Source organism: Pogoniulus pusillus, chromosome 1 (genome assembly GCF_015220805.1).
Source record: "Pogoniulus pusillus isolate bPogPus1 chromosome 1, bPogPus1.pri, whole genome shotgun sequence".
NCBI lineage: Eukaryota > Metazoa > Chordata > Aves > Piciformes > Lybiidae > Pogoniulus > Pogoniulus pusillus.
In genome coordinates, this window is record NC_087264.1 from 33,278,806 (window position 1) to 33,295,292 (window position 16,487).

Consider the following 16,487-nt stretch of genomic DNA (forward strand, 5'->3'; position numbering starts at 1 on the left):
AATTTTGGGTTATGACTGTAAAGAAACCCAAGAACATCTGTTGAAATCAAAACACCTCATGACCAGACTGACGCTGGATAGTTGATGCAGCAAAAATGCTGCTGCATTTGGAGATCTCTGGTGATCTGCAGGTATTATTAAGGGGCTCCTTCAGTATTCTTTTGTTGCTCTCATTAGTTGCTCTTAGCTAAAAGGTTCTGTCCATGTTAGTCTCAGTGACAAGTTTCAAAAGCAAAGGCTGGCATGTTTGGATCGTTTGGTTCATTTAATGATGACTTCACAGGACTTAAGCCTTGACTGTCACCTCATCAGGGATCTATTTAGATAGGAGTTTTCACTTGAAAGTCCAGATATCTGTCAGATATGGCAATAACAGACTGAAAGCTAGGGCAGTTTGCTTGAGCTTGCTAGAAAATTCCACGACATGCAAAATACAGGTTCTAAGGAAGGAATTGAAGCCATGAAAAATGGGTTAAAGCAAGGTGGTAACACATCAAACAGCTTCAGGGGGAAATCTCCATGGTTTTTTTTTCCTCAGCACCCTGGCTAGATACTAATGAGCTTATTAAAATAAAGTGATTTAAAAAAAAAAAGAGAATGCTTTACTTTCTGGGTTTGACCTTTGTGCAGTGAAGGTAAAGATATTGCATCTTTTGAGTAATGCATGCAAGAGTATTTATTGAAGAAACTTATAATTAGTGAAATGTACATGATCAGATATTTTGATATAAGTTCTGTTGATGGAAAAATAATGATGAGGTATTTTGGTAGAAGTTCTGTCAATGAAAAAAAAAGAGATTAGAAATGTTGATGTAAATTCTCTTTATTAAAGGAAATCATGACTAGGTATTTTGATATAAGTTCTGTTTATAAAAAGATTAGGTATTTTGGTAGAAGTTCTGTGTATGAAAAAAACATGATTAGATATTTTGGTAGAAGTTTTGTGTATTAAAAAAGTTAGATATGGTGTAAGTTATGTGTATGAAAAGAAAAACATGGTTAGATATTTTGATAGAAATTCGGTGTGTTAAAAATTTAGCTGTATAAGTTCTGTGTATGAAAAGGAAAACATGGTTAGGTATTTTGGTAGAAGTTCTGTGTATTAAGAATGTTAGATATGATATAAGTTATGTATATGAAAAGAAAACATGATTAGATATTTTACTAGAAGTTCTGTGTATTAAAAATTTAGCTCTAAAAGTTATGTGTATAAAAAGGAAAACATGGTTAGGTATTTTGGTAGAAGTTCTGTGTATTAAAAAATGTTAGAAATTATATAAGTTATGTGTATGAAAAGAAAAACATGGTTAGATATTTTGGTAGAAGTTGTGTATTAAAAATCTAGCTATATAAGTTATGTGTATGGAAAAAAACAGGAGTAGATATTTTGATAGAAGTTCTGTGTATTAAAAAAGTTAGATGTGATGTAAGTTAGGTGTATGAAAAGGAAAACATGATTAGATATTTTGGTAGCAGTTCTGTGTATTAAAAAAGTTAGATGTGATATAAGTTATGTGTATGAAAAGAAAAACAGGATTAAATACTTTGGTAGAAGTTGTGTGTATTAAAAATTTAGCTGTATAAGTTCTGTGTATGAAAAGGAAAGCATGGTTAGGTATTTTGGTAGAAATTCTGTGTATTAAAAATTGAGCTATGTAAGTTATGTGTATGAAAAGGAAAACTTGATTAGATATTTTGGTAGAAGTTTTGTGTATTAAAAAAGTTAAATATGGTGTAAGTTCTGTGTATGAAAAGGAAAACATGGTTAGGTATTTTGGTAGAAGTTCTGTGTATTAAAAATGTTAAGTATGACATAAGTTATGTGTATGAAAAGGAAAACATGGTTAGGTATTTTGGTAGAAGTTCTGTGTATTAAAAATGTTAAGTATGACATAAGTTATGTGTATGAAAAAGAAAACATGATTAGATATTTTGGTAGAAGTTCTATGTATTAAAAAGTTAGATGTGATATAAGTTATGTGTATGAAAAGGAAAACACAATTAGATACTTTGGTAGAAGTTGTGTGTATTAAAAAAGTTAGATGTGATATAAGGTATGTGTATGGAAAGGAAAACAGGATTAGATATTTTGGTAGAAGTTGTGTGTATTAAAAAGGTTAGATGTGATATACGGTATGTATATGAAAAGGAAAACAGGATTAGATATTTTGGTAGAAGTTCTGTGTATTTAAAAGTTAGATGTGCTATAAGGTATGTGTATGAAAAAAAACATGAGTAGATATTTTGATAGGAGTTCTGTGTATTAAAATAGTTACATATGATATAAGTTATGTGTATAAAAAAGCTATGATTCAATATTTTGATATAAGTTCTGTTTATGAAAAGAAAAAATAAATAGATATTTTGATATAAATTCTGTTTATGAAAAGAGAGAGAAAACCTAGAACTTGATTCTGAGTTTTGAATAACAATTTGAATTAATTTTGAATCTATTTTAAATGAAACAGGATATTATCAAGCATAAAGTTCTGTATGAGAGCCATCACATCATTCTCTCTTTCCTTTCAGGAAGAAGGTGAGCAATGCATTTGTCTGCAAGCTTCTGTTTTAACAAAGAAAAGCAGTAAGCAGGATTTTAGGGAGAAACTAATATCTGAAGACTAATTTTATGTGAATTTATTTGTTGTTGTTTTTTTTTTTTTCCTCTGACAAAACAGGATTTGTGAGATTACAGTCAGCTGCACTATTGAAGTTATTAAACAACAGAACAAAACAGTGTTGCCATCCTGCAGAACTCAGATCTGACAGATGAAAGCAGGTTTCCTTCGCAAACACGCGGTCTGATGAGACTTGTCTGTCAGCTCCTGAGCTGAGCTGGGTGAGTAGAATGCATTGTCAGAACGTCCGAGAAACGCTGAAGGAGGCATCAACATTTTGGATAGGTTTTGATAATTATTTGCAGGATTTCTGCTGCATGTTTTAAACAGAAAAGAACCTGGATGCTCAGGTGGCAGCTGATTAGTGCCGTGTGATGGAAAGCATGGATAGGTGTTCATAATCAGGATGCAAACAAAAGCATATGAAGAAGATGGGAGGAAAAGAATTGATTCTTTCTCTTCTTCCTGGTATTAGTGTATTTTGTTATGTAATAGGTGATCAGGCCAAGGTTTTTAGAGACACTTCTTTTTAAATTCAGAAAAACTGAAATCTGACTTGAATGAAATTCAGAAAAACAAATAGTTTATGAGAGTAATAAATCAGACTGTTAATAACAGAGTTCACAGATTGATTTAAACCATGGTGGAACTGCTGTCATGCCATTCTTAATTGTTATCCCTATGTATAATATTATAGTATATTTCATTTAACATATATATATTATATATACATACAATATATAACATATGATTATAATCTATATTATATACAGATGTTTATATATATATATATAAAATAGAATCATAGAATCAATCAGGGTTGGAAGGGATCACAAGGATCATCTATTTCCAACGCCCCTGCCATGGGCAGGGATACCCTACCCTAGATCAGGCTGACCAGAGCCTCATCCAGCCTGGCCTTAAACCACCTCCAGGAATGGGGCCTCAACCACCTCCCTGGGCAACCCATTCCAGGCTCTCACCACTCTCATGCTCAACAACTTCCTCCTCACTTCCAGGCTGACTCTCCCCACCTCCAGCTTTGCTCCATTCCCTGACAGCCTAAAATGTCCCTCCTCAGCTTTTTTGGAGACCCCCTTCAGATCCTGGAAGGACGCAAGAAGGTCACCTGGGAGCCTCCTCTTCTCAAGACTGAACAGCCCCAACTCTTTCAGTCTGTCCTCACAGCAGAGCTGCTGCAGCCCTCTGAGCATCCTCATGACCCTTCTCTGGACACACTCCAGCACATCCACATCCTTCATGTAATGGGGGCTCCAGAACTGGATGTAGTACTCCAGGTGGGGTCTCAGTAGAGCGGAGTAGAGGGGGAGAATCACCTCCCTGGACCTGCTGGCCACACTTCTCCTGATGCAGCCCAAGATCTGTTTGGCCCTCCAGGCTGCAAGTGCACATTGCTGGCTCATGTTGAGCTTCTTGTCCACCAGCATCCCCAAGTCCCTCTCCTCAGGGCTGCTCTCCAGCCAGCCACTGCCAGTCACAGTCATTGTACTTTAATGTCTGTGTTTCACAGCAGTGATTCTTTTGAAGCTAGATGATTTATTTGTGTATTTAAAAAATACCTTTTTGAAAGAACAATTGCTCCATTCTTTTATGGAATTCAGACATGTGTCAACAGAACAATAAAATCTCTGGACTTCTAAATTAAAATATTTTGTACACTTTTATTTTTCCCCTCTTTCTTCCTACTTGATAAATCTTTCCTCATTAGTGTTCTGAGCTGCTCTTTATCAGGTAAGGTCAGTTACTGGGTAATACTTTATAAAGACAGGGATGGCATCCAGAGGGACCTGAACAGGCTGTAGAGGTGGGCTGAGTCTCCTCATGTCATGAAGTTCAGTAAGGCAAAGTGTAAGGTCCTGCACCTAGGTTGGGGCAATCCTAGATATCAGTACAGTCTTGGGACTGAGGAAATTGAGAGCAGCCCTGCAGAAAAGGTGGACAGTGACATTGGGTGCATCCTCAGCAAGTTTCTGATAACACCAAGCTGTGTGCTGTGGTGGACTCACTTGAGGGAAGGAATCCACCCACAAGGATCTTGACAGGCTTGAGAATTGGGCCAGTGCAATTGTATGAGGTACAGCAAGTCAAAGTGCAGGGTCTTGCACCTGGGTCGGGTCAGGCCAGCCCCAGGTACAAATCCAGCCTGGGTCAGAGTGGGTTTAGAGTATCTCTGAAGAAAGAGACTTGAGTGTATTGATTGATGAGACGCTCCCCATGAGCCAGCAGTCCTGAATTGAGACAAGTGTGGTCAGCAGGGAAAGAGAGGGGATTCTGCCACTGGGCTCTTCTCTTGTGAAATCTCACCTCCAATACTGCACAAATTCCAATGTCCCCATCGTAAGAACACAGAAGATAAGTCCAGAGGAGGGCCACAAGGATGATCTAAGGGTTGGAATTCTTCTACTATGAGGATAGGCTGAGGGAGCTGAGGTTGTTCAGGATGGAGATGGGAAAACTCCAGGAGGAACTTATGGAACTTATAGCTGCTTTCCAGTACTTAAGGGAGCCTAAAGAAGAGCGGTAGAGGGAGCACCAGAATGGTTTGAAGCTGAAGGAGAGTAGGTTTAGACTGGGTCTTAGTCAATTCTTCAATACAAATATGGTAAGACTCTGGATAGGCTGCCCTGGGAAGTTGTGGATGCCTCCTCCCTGGAATTAAGGCAAATTTGGATGAAGCCTTGGGCACCAAAGTCTAACTGAGAGGTGTCTCTGCCCGTGGCAGGGAGGTTGAAGTAGGTGATCTCTGAGGTCCCTTCCAACCCGAGCCATTCTCTGTATTTTTTGCTTGTTGATAGAGAAAATTCCATTCCATCTGTGTTTTTTTTCTCTAAATACCACTTAATGTAGTTATGTGTAGAGGTTTTTATTTGGGGGTGAAAATGCTTTTTCATTTGCACAATGGACTTTGATTATACTTTTTTGAATTATTTTTTTCAGTTTGTGTTGATGAACCTAAATTTCATCACTGTCCATCTAAAACAGGCACAGTAGATCTTACCAAAGGCCCTGTGGTCATGCTCCTGAAGTCTCTTTAAAGAAAGTTTTACAGGTGACAGAATCCAAAGCAGAGTAGGTCTTCAGTGAAGTGATGGGATAAAATTTCTAGCAAAAGAAAAAATGAGCAGCAGTTCTGTTGGTTGTGAAGCCAAGCTGTGACAGCACTTTTGTGGCCCTGCCCACCTTAGCCTAGAGATTTCGTAGAATAGAATCATAGAATCAACCAGGTTGGAAGAGACCTCCAAGATCATCCAGTCCAACCTATCCCCCAGCCCTATCCAATCAACTAGACCATGGCACTAAGTGCCTCATCCAGTCCCTTCTTGAACACCTCCAGGGACGGTGCCTCCACCACCTCCCTGGGCAGCCCATTCCAATGCCAATCACTCTCTCTGGCAAGAACTTCCTCCTAACACCCAGCCTATACTTTCCCCGGCACAATTTGAGACTGTTCAGTACAACCCTTCACCCTTTGTCTGTTTGATTTGACACTGATCCTCATGTGATCTTCTGGTGAACTAGCACAGGCAAAGAAAATCAACAGGCATTTTTCACTTGTCTTGTCTACTTTCATAAGGCAGCTTCCTGCTAGTTCATTGCTTGAATGAGGTCAAGGAAGAGGGGACTCCAAAGGTGACATTTCAGGTTGATGTAAACTTTTGTGGAATCACAGCCTGAGGCTACAGTTCAGCTAAAATTTTGAGCTGGAATGATTTGCCATAGTTGTGAAAGAAAAAAGCACCATGACCCTATCCTCAGCCATTCTTCCCAGGGGCAGGCTGTTTTCTTAACACCATAATTGTATAAAATCAACCACTATATGAACTGATTTAGCACTGGAACAGGCTGCCCAAAGGGGTTGTGGAGCTACTCAAACCCTGCCTGGATGTGTTCCTGTGTGCTCTGGCAGGAGGGTTGGACTGGATGAACTTTTGAGGTCCCTTCCAGCCCCTGACATTCTGTGATTTTTTTATTCTTCCCCCCCCCCCCCCCCCCCAGTCTAGTTTTCATTCAAATTAATTTGTCTTACTCATGGAAGGGAGGGACAAGAGCAAGGAGTGAGAAAAAAACGGAGAAGGGCTAATTGAAACTTCTTTATCACAGGATTTATGCTGGCTAGAAATATTAATTTAATTAAATATTGTGAAGGGCTGCTGTAGTTGCTAAGAGAGATTCACTAGGGCTCACCAATAGCCTAGTGGCCAACAGAAGGAACTGTTAGTCAATAGCACAGAGGCTTACAGCAGATGATGAGAAAAGCCTACACCAGATGTGTTAAAAGTTTCTCGCAGCTGATGGAAATGGTCCAGACTATCTAACGTGAGGGACATATGGCAGCTTGATACAGTGGCCTAGGGGTTCTAAAGAACAGTTACAGGACAGAAAAAAATGATCAGGAACTTGAAAGTGCATGGAGCTTTTTTCTTCCCTAAACAAAAACAGGTCTTCAACAATCTACAGAGGCTAAAATCATTCCCCTACACTCCAGAGACTTCCTAATTGTGAATTTGTGTTGTTCTTCCCTGCAGTTTTGCCTATAGTCTTTGGCAGCTGCTTTGCTGATCCCACCTGGCTCCAGACTTCTTCAGTAACAAGAACCTGGTTGGACATCTGTCAATCATTATGGGAATGTGATGCTTACTGTATTCAAGTAGCATTTGATACATATAAAGGCAAGCAGGCAGGTTGGAATATCAGGTAGTGCAATAGAAAACCTGGAAGAGGTAAAAAAAAAAAGGGGATAGAGATTTATTTTCTTAGCAGTCTAGCATTTTTGTGTACTCTTTCCATTTAAGGCTGTAGGTTGGAGATTAGAGCCCAGTTAGTTTGGGCACTGAGACTTTTTTTTTTCTTTATTTTGTTAGATTTTGTATATCTGTGTAGGAACTTTGCTAGATAACACCCCAGTTCTTAGGTGCAGTGAAGTTGCCCGAGGAGGTGGTTGGGGCCCCATCCCTTATGATATTCACTGTGAGGATCAACAGGGCTCTGAGCACCCTGATCTAGTTGAGGATGTCCCTGATGACTGCAGAGAGGGTTGGGCTGGATGATCTTCAGAGGTCCCTTCCAACCCAGAATTCTCTGAAGTCAAATGGTACATAAGCTCTTTACTGGAACAGAGCAGTGCAGGTACATTGATGACAACTTTCTTCATTAAATAACTTTGGATCTATTTACAGTGTCACATGAGCAGTAGTTGTTAGACACTTACCTACACTTTTTTTCACAGTCACATCAAAAGTGTTTGTATTGCAGATGGTAAAGGTGTTTAGCTCAGAAACCAGCAAAGGATGAGTGTGAATTTGACAAGACTGTTAAAGACTTCTAATAGAGATCTTCACATTAAACTGCATCAACTCAGTGCTGAACTTGAAGCTGCAAAAGTCAGGTATGGTTCTTAGCTCAGTGCTAATTGGGATTCAACTTCCATTAGACTCTGTAGGATCTGGCAGTCAAAAGCATCTGCATCTACATGGCTGAAGCTCTCATTCCAAGCTGTTGTCCCTTGTCCTGTCACTGCAGCCCTTTGCAAACAGTCCCTCTGCAGCCTTCTTGTAGCCTCCTTCAGGTACTAGAAGGCTGCTATTAAAATTTATTGAGTTCCTTTTTAAGTTTAACTTCAATTCATTGTATTCTGTATCTATCTGTGGAGTATTCTGATTAAAACCAAAATAACCCTTCTTATTCTGAGCAGCCTCAGTGATTTTTTTACAGGTATTTATTCATGGTTGCTGGTTAATGTGTAAATTACTTTAACTGCTAAGTGCAAAGCTTTTGTTAGCAGTTGTTGGAAGTCTGAAATTGTGCCACTGATAGGGGATATTTAAAGAATAGGAAGGTCTGTATGTGGCTTTATAGTATGGTGAATGAATAAAAAGGTGGGATTTCATGCGTCCTCAGAGGTCCCAGGGTCCTCAGATAATTTCCTTCTGTATAACAGCAAAAGAGGTTCCTGACAAATGACATTAAACTGGAAGAAGTTTCTCTACAGTGCTGTTTAATTGTGGACTAAAATTCTAAGCATCCTTCCCCCTGTCTTGGAAACATTATCTCATTATTTTGAGAAAGAAGAAAATTCACAGTGAGATTGGGCTGTCTTATTTGACCACTCTCCTTAGAACTGCTTCTGGAAGTCAGATAGTTTAAATATTGAAGTCAAATAAAGATAAGTGTGCTGAAATCCTCCTACTGCCTGTAGACTGCTAAATTTACTTAACTGGTGCAGGTTTTTTCTGCTCTTGTCTCTTATTTTGTTCTTGTCAATAGTGACCTTAAGTTAGTTAGGTCTTTCTAAACTCCAGGATTAATATTTTATTTGTCATTATTTAGAAACATTAGGAAAGAGCCAATGCTTTTTGGTCAGAGAAGTTAGAAATTGAACAGTGCAAGGGGGGAGCTGAATTTACCAAAGTCAGAACATGACTGTGGGAAGTACAATATTAGAATTAATTAAAAATCACTACTCAATTGTAATTTAAACAAAAAGCTCAAACTAAAAGCTGAAATGTGTAGACAATGACTGACAGCCTTTCTCTTATTTCCCTTCCTTCCTTCCTTCCTTCCTTCCTTCCTTCCTTCCTTCCTTCCTTCCTTCCTTCCTTCCTTCCTTCCTTCCTTCCTTCCTTCCTTCCTTCCTTCCTTCCTTCCTTCCTTCCTTCTCTCTTTCTTTCTGTCTTTCCATTCTCTCCTTTCTCTTTTTCTTTCTCTTCTTTCTTTCTCTCCTTTCTATCCTTTTCCTTTCTTTTTCCTTCTCCCTCTCCTTCTCCCTCTCCTTCTCCCTCTCCTTCTCCCTCTCCTTCTCCCTCTCCTTCTCCCTCTCCTTCTCCCTCTCCTTCTCCCTCTCCTTCTCCCTCTCCTTCTCCCTCTCCTTCTCCCTCTCCTTCTCCCTCTCCATTCTCTCCTTTCTCTTTTTCTTTCTCTCCTTTCTTTCTCTCCTTTCTATCCTTTTCTTTTTCTTTCTCTCTCTTGTCCTCCCTCTCTCTTGTCCTCCCTCTCTCTTGTCCTCCCTCTCTCTTGTCCTCCCTCTCTCTTTCTGCCTCCCTCTTTCCCTCTTTCCCTCTTTCCCTCTTTCCCTCTTTCCCTCTTTCCCTCTTTCCCTCTTTCCCTCTTTCCCTCTTTCCCTCTTTCCCCTTTCCCTCTTTCCCTCTTTCCCTCTTTCCCTCTTTCTCATTCTTTCCTTATTAATTTAAATTATTTTAACCCATGCAATATATATATTTTTATCTATTTTCCAAGGAAATGAAGATTAACTCAAAATGCAGTCCAAATCTGAGCTGCAGATCTCCTTGTGTAGCGTATGACTGCAGTAATACTTTTTCGCTCACACTCCTTCAAGTTGTAAAGCCCTGTAATATTTTTCTCTGCTTTGTATATGGAGAGCGGAAATTTCTGTGGGTTAAAGTGAGGATAAAACTGATGTTAAAAGATGGATGTGGCTGACAAACGGGGAAAGGGAAAGTCTTGTGAGGGAAACTTTGTTTAAACTGACCTCAGAACACTGCAGCTTTCCAACTGATAGCAATACCTATTTTTTATGGTTTATAAACAAACTCTTTTTTCCTAACCATGTATGATTATAACTTGTTCTCCGCTGTTCTTAATTTAGACTATTGTGGTGAAGTACCCAAGCCAGATCCCATGCCTTGTTATGCTGAGAAAAATCTGTGTTCCATCATTTTTCTTTATTGTGAAAGACTTTGTTTATTCTCTGTTTAATTTACTCTCCTCTAGGTGACCTAGCAGTCATTTAATTTCATTTAAAGTTTTACAATAAGAATAATGTGTAGAGAAAACTGAAGGTAATCTGCAAGTGGCTGTTCTTGTCCCATGTTTAACTCTTTCTTTTGTCTGGGAAACAAGAAGAAAACTGCCAGAAGAGGAACAGTGAAAAGGATATCAAACCAGAAAAAGAAACTGACAGAAGTAAATTCCAAATGGAAGAACACAGCTGTTATTCCAGGACAGCCCTAAAATACATGGTTTTAATAATATGAAGCAGGTACTTTATTCATGGGTCCTGATTTCCTTATGAGGAAAGGCTGAGAGACCTGGGGCTGAGAGTCTGGAGAGGAGAAGGCTGAGAAGGGATCTGATCAATGTCTATAAATACCTGAGGGCTGGGGGTCAGGAAAGAAGGGACAGGGACAGCCTCTGCTCACTTGTGCCCTGGGGTAGCACAAGGGGCAAGGGATGGAAACTGCAGCACAGGAAGTTGCACCTCAGCATGAGGAGAAACTTCTTTACTGTAAGGGTCGCAGAGCACTGGAACAGGCTGCCCAGAAAGGTTGTGGAGTCTCCTTCTCTGGAGACTTTCCAGTCCTGTCTCGATGTGTTCCTGTGTGACCTGCTCTAGATTCTATGTTCCTGCTGTGGCAGGGGGCTGGACTTGAAGCTCTCCAGAGGTCCCTTCCAACCCCTAATGTGATCCTGTGATCTTCCTTAATTCTTTATCCCATTGCAATACATCATTAAACTCTTTTAGAACATGTTATTTATTATGTTAGTCTGTGGCTCTTAGGACCAGCCTTAAATGCTTTATATTTTATTTATATATGTTATTACTTTTTTTTTTAAAACAAAATTTTAATTAAAGAAAATATTTAGTTGGTTATGGCCTACTTTAAATAATTTGAGGAAAAAGATGTTGCTTGTTGTGAAACAGATATCCCCAGGAATTCTAGCCCATTTAGCCTTTTTTAACACCCTGGTATCTTCCGTATCTTCCATCAGATTTTAGTTATCTTCCAGAGAGCAAGGATTTCACAGATTAAGACAGCAATTGATTTTTCTTCTTCTTCTGTTTTTAATCTTTCATTTGAATTTATCCATTTCACTGGAATACATTATGTGTCTCCAAAGAAAGTAATAAATTATACAAAGCAAAAGTTAAAATGAGATGTGAATGTGGTACAATGCCCAAAGGAAACTGTTTGGAAAGGTTACAAGCTGTCAAAAAACAATTTGTATGGTTAAAAGCCACACAGTTAGATGCTGTTAATGGAGTATCTGTAATGATTATTTAGGCATTGGTAGCTTATTACATCTTTGAGGCAGCTATTCACTGTGCTGCTCTGGAGGCTATAAAGACCTGTAATTCAGCACCTATTATACAGCAGAAGTGTGTACAAGAATGCACTGTACCACATCAAACAAACCTCTCTTCTCTATTCTCTAGATTTTTAATCATCTTTCCCACTTGGAATTCCAGTTGATGCTGATTGTGAGAATAAAGACTAGTTACTGTAGTGAAAGGATCATAAAGTCAATCATGTGGATAAAATTACTTAGCAATTCAGCCAGCTGGTCTCTATTTGGCTTCACTTCAGTTCATTAGTTTATGGGGAGAATTCACTCCACATTAAAAAACAAAAACTGCCTAAAATCTGGTTTGCAATTAATTGGAGCTTCTCATATAGAAATGAAATTGCCAAATGACTGTGCCCACTGGGCACTCATTTTTAATTGCTTTCTGTGAAATAACTTTATTTTGCATTCCCTACCTGCTCTAGACACAGGTTGTTCACCCAGTGTCCATCTCCTTTTCTTGGTAAGGATTCTTTGCACAATTTAATCCTTGAAGAATTTTCAAATCACAATGTTTGCTAAAGGAGAAGACAACTTTGAACAACTTAGGGGCCATTTGGAAGCACTGCTGTATAATCTTGCCCTTCTGTGCCAGTGCTCTCATGCAGGTGATTAGGTGGCAGTGAATAAGCATAAGCATATGTTTAAACCGCAGTACATCATAAGCATATTGTGGCTTCCATGCTCTGTAAGAGTTAAGTAGCTAATGTTAATTACTATTGTGTTTAACAGACCCAGAAATAACAAATATACTCTTCCTCTAGTTTTGAAACCTTTCATGAAGAACACATAAAAGCAGCAAGGCAACTGAGGAGTTTCTACATTTCTAATCCTTTAACAGGATACCCAAAATGAACCCAAATTACTCCCAGATCCTTTCAGGTCTAACCATAGAAGCTAAAGGGGCCACAGTCTGTACATTTGTGTAGGCAATTACACTGCACTGCTAAAGAAAAGTGGTATAAAAATGTTGTCAGAAATAGATTTGGAGAAAAAAAAATAGTATCTGTTGAGAGGAATTTGCTGTTTATGAGGCCAGATTAAGCCCTCGTGCTTTAGCTCACCACAGATTAATGGCCTCTCTTCAGAAGCTATGCACACACAGAATGTGTTCTCTGAATATACTTTGATGGAGAAGGGGGAAAGGGAGAATTCAGGTGGAGGCCTTTCTTGGTTGTTCTTCTACCTATTAAGGGTATTTGAAATGGAAGTTGAAAGAAATTGCAGTGTTTCAAGGCACATTTCAGTGTCCTGTTAGATCAAAGTAGGTCCTGAATCACTGAAAATTCTTAGGTTTCCAGGCTTCTACAAGAAATTGCCCTACAACACAAACCATCTATATTGTTATTAGAATCATAGAATCATTCAGGTTGGAAAAGACCCTCAAGATCCTCGGGTCCAACTATTAGCCCTACTCCACCAAGTTCATTACTAAACCTTGGAGTACTTGCCTTGGGTTCCACTGATGTTATTCTTTCATCTTCTTCAAATTGCTTCCATACTATACATAGTCTACAGGAAATCCTGCTGAACAGTGCTTCAGTAGCTCTCCTCTTTTTGAGGGAAGGGTTGTGGATCTTGACAGTCATTTAGGATGGGAATGTTCCTAGAAAAGTCCTGCATAACCTGTTGTGATGGTTTGGGAGTTACCCACCCTCCCCACTCCTATGACATCACCCAGACTAGACTCAGCCAGCTGGAAGTTAAGGAATGAAGCTTTAAATTCACATCTTAGCACAGTATGTGCTGGTTTGAGGCTAGCTGGAATATTTTAATTAGAAGAATTAGATTATAGGTTGTGAAAAGAAAACAATGGTGATGTCTATTCACTCATAGGCTTGCTGAGGTGTATAAAAGCAACAACACAAACATAGATAAGACAATCTCTATCTGTTGGAGTTGGTGTCTCTGTATTTCTCCCTGGGCTGCTTCTGTGTAACCCAACTAATCAATATGCTTCTAGCCCCCCTTGATGGTCCTCCACACTCACCTTGCATGTAAGGCAAACTCTGGGATAAGTTAGAGGGGCAGAAAGAAGGTGGAAGGGTGGTTGGAAGACCCTTCTGGGGACTCTGATTTCTGGGAGGGCTGCTGTGTTTCTGTATTGCTTTTAACTTGTATGTTTCTGCATATAGCTGTGGATATTGCAAATATCTGCTTGTATATTGTGCTAAGCTGTAAATGTCAAGCTTCATTCCTTAACTTCCAGCTGGTTGAGTCTAGTCTGGGTGATTTCATAAGAGTGGGGGGCGGGGGGCAGGTAACTCCCAAACCATCACACATGTTTACAAATGTTGTCTTCAGGGAAGAGTCTGGTAATATCAGAAAAGAAACTTTATAGTTAGAGTTGCAGCCTAAATCTGCTTTAACATAATGTGGACTAGAGAGGGCCAAAATGCAGTTGATTTTCTGGACCTATTTATACACAGCACATTGTAGATGCTAACTATATTGGAAGAGACAGGCTGGAGAGGCAAGCTATTAGATAGTGTATGGGAATTTTTAACTCCCTGTACAGTAGTTAACTACTGTCATCTATTCCAGTTATTGACTGCTCAATTTCCTTAAGTTTATTGCACATCTTCATTTCCTGAATCATTTGAGATCATTTAATTACAGAAAATGATTAACTAAAACATTTAGCAAGCGAGCCATCTCCATCTGTTTTAGTAACTACTGAAAACAGGAATCAGCAATGGTTAAAATGCCTAAATTCTTGCATGCAGTTCTTTAAAAACACTTATATTGACAGAAATTTAATAAGAGAATCAATAACCAGTTGTAACAACAGAGTGCATGATCATCTAGGTGTAGATTATCAGAGCTGCAAAGAACAACTGGTTAATGTCCTGAAAAGACTGAAATTATTTTGCAGCTCACTGCAACAGGAGGTGAAGAATCTAGGGAGGTTCTTCTCTCCCTCTCCCTCTGCTCTGCTGAGGTGAGACCACAGATGGAATACTGTGTCTAGTTTTGGGCTCCCTGGTTCAGGAGAGGTGGGGACCTGCTGGAAAGAGCCAAATGGAGAGCCATGAGGATGACTGGAGGACTTGAGCATCTCCCCTACAAAGAGACTGAGATTCCTGGAGCTGTTTAGCTGAGAAGGCTGAGAGGGGATCAGTGTGTACAAATATCTGAGGGGTGGGTGTCAAGTGGCGGAGGCCAATCTCTTTTTGGTGGTCTGCAGCAATAAGACAAGGAGCAACAGATACAAACTGGAACAGAGAAGGTTTCACCTCAACATGAGGAGAAATTTATTTACAGTAAGGGTGACAAAGCCCTGGAACAGGCTGCCCAGAGAGGTTGTGGAGTCTCCTTCTCTGGAGACTTTCAAAGCCCACCTGGATGCATTCCTGTGTGAACTACCCTAGGTAGCAGGGAGGTTGGACTGGATGATCTCTGGAGATCCCTTCCAACCTCTACAGTTCTGTGATTGTGAAGTTATTTTGCAGCTCACCACGACACTGAAGTTTTCAAATGCAACATGGGAGTTAAATCCTAAGTGCAGCATCCTGATCCTCTGCACAATACTGAGGTGTGCTTGCTTCAAATAACACACCAAACGTTGTTTTATTATCTTAATAATATTAAGATAGTTAATAAGGAAGAGATTGGTGTGAGGTAGATAGTTTATTTTGCTCTGTTAGTATTTACAAAGCACAGTATGCTGAAAGGATGTTTGGCTGAAGTTAAGGATATTTGAGGGGTTCATAGAAGTTTACACCACAGGCAGATGACACCAGCTTAGATGGGAGTGTTGATCTGCTTGAGGGTAGGGAGATTTCAGAGACATTTAGTCAGATTGGATCATTGGGCTGAGGTCAATGGGATGTGCTTCAACAAGGCCAAGTGCTGGTTCTGGTTTTGGGCCACAACAAGTCCTTGAATGCTCCAGGCCTGGGGAAGTGTGGCTGGAAAGTTGTCTTGCAGAAAGGGATCAGAGGGTTCCAATGAACAAGTGGCTGAATATGAACCAGCAATGTGCCCAGATGACAAAGAGAGCCAGTGGCATCCTGGCCTAGATCAGCAGTGGTATGCCCAGCAGAAGTAGGGCAAGGATTGTCATAAAGTCATAGAATCACAGAATGGGCAGGGCTGGAGGGGACCTCAAAGATCATCTCGCTCCAACGCCCCTGCCGTGGGCCTGGGCACCTCACACTAGATCGGATTGCTCAGAGCCACATCCGGCCTGGCCTTAAAAACCTCTAGGGACGAGGCTTCCGCCACCCCCCTGGGCAGCCTGCGCCAGGGTCTCGCCTCCTGCGTGGTGAAGGACTTCTTCCTCACATCCGATCTGAATCTACCCACTTCTAGTTTTGTCCCCCTGTACTCAGCCACACCTCGAGCTCTGGGTGCAGGTTTGGGCATCTCAATACAGGATGAGGGGCTGGAGCAGGTGCACAGAAGAGCGACTGAGCTGGTGAGCTGCGTCTGCTGGAGAGCAGCTGAGGGAGCTGGGCCTGTGTGACGTCAGGAAGAGAAGGCCGAGGGGAGACCTTATTGCCCTCTACAGCTACCTGAAAGGGCAACAGAGAGAGGTTGGTCCTGATCTCTTCTCACAGGTGATAGAACAGGAGAGAACAGCCTCAAGCTGCACCAGGGAAGGTTTAGGCTGGCAATTACTTAGCAGGTGTGACTGATGAGGCTAATAAAAATCAGCTGGGTGCCCCCAGCCCGGGCCCAGAAGGTTCTTTGTTGATTGGACAGCTCAGTCCTCCGACTAATAAAGACATTGAGTGCAGCTGAGCTCTCAAGGGTGTAAGTCGA

At 40.4% G+C, this 16,487-nt stretch overlaps 1 long non-coding RNA gene across 2 annotated transcripts; it reads left to right on the forward strand.

Moving 5' to 3' along the window:
* Positions 1-2,462: 2,462 nt before the first annotated feature.
* LOC135180748 (uncharacterized) lies at positions 2,463-10,629 on the forward strand. Of its 2 annotated transcripts, XR_010304549.1 has the most exons (5): positions 2,463-2,536; positions 2,679-2,839; positions 7,166-7,267; positions 7,893-8,025; positions 10,497-10,629. It is a non-coding gene; the product is annotated as an uncharacterized LOC135180748 (long non-coding RNA). The 2 variants fall into 2 exon arrangements; XR_010304550.1 differs by lacking the exons at positions 7,166-7,267; positions 10,497-10,629.
* Positions 10,630-16,487: the final 5,858 nt, after the last annotated feature.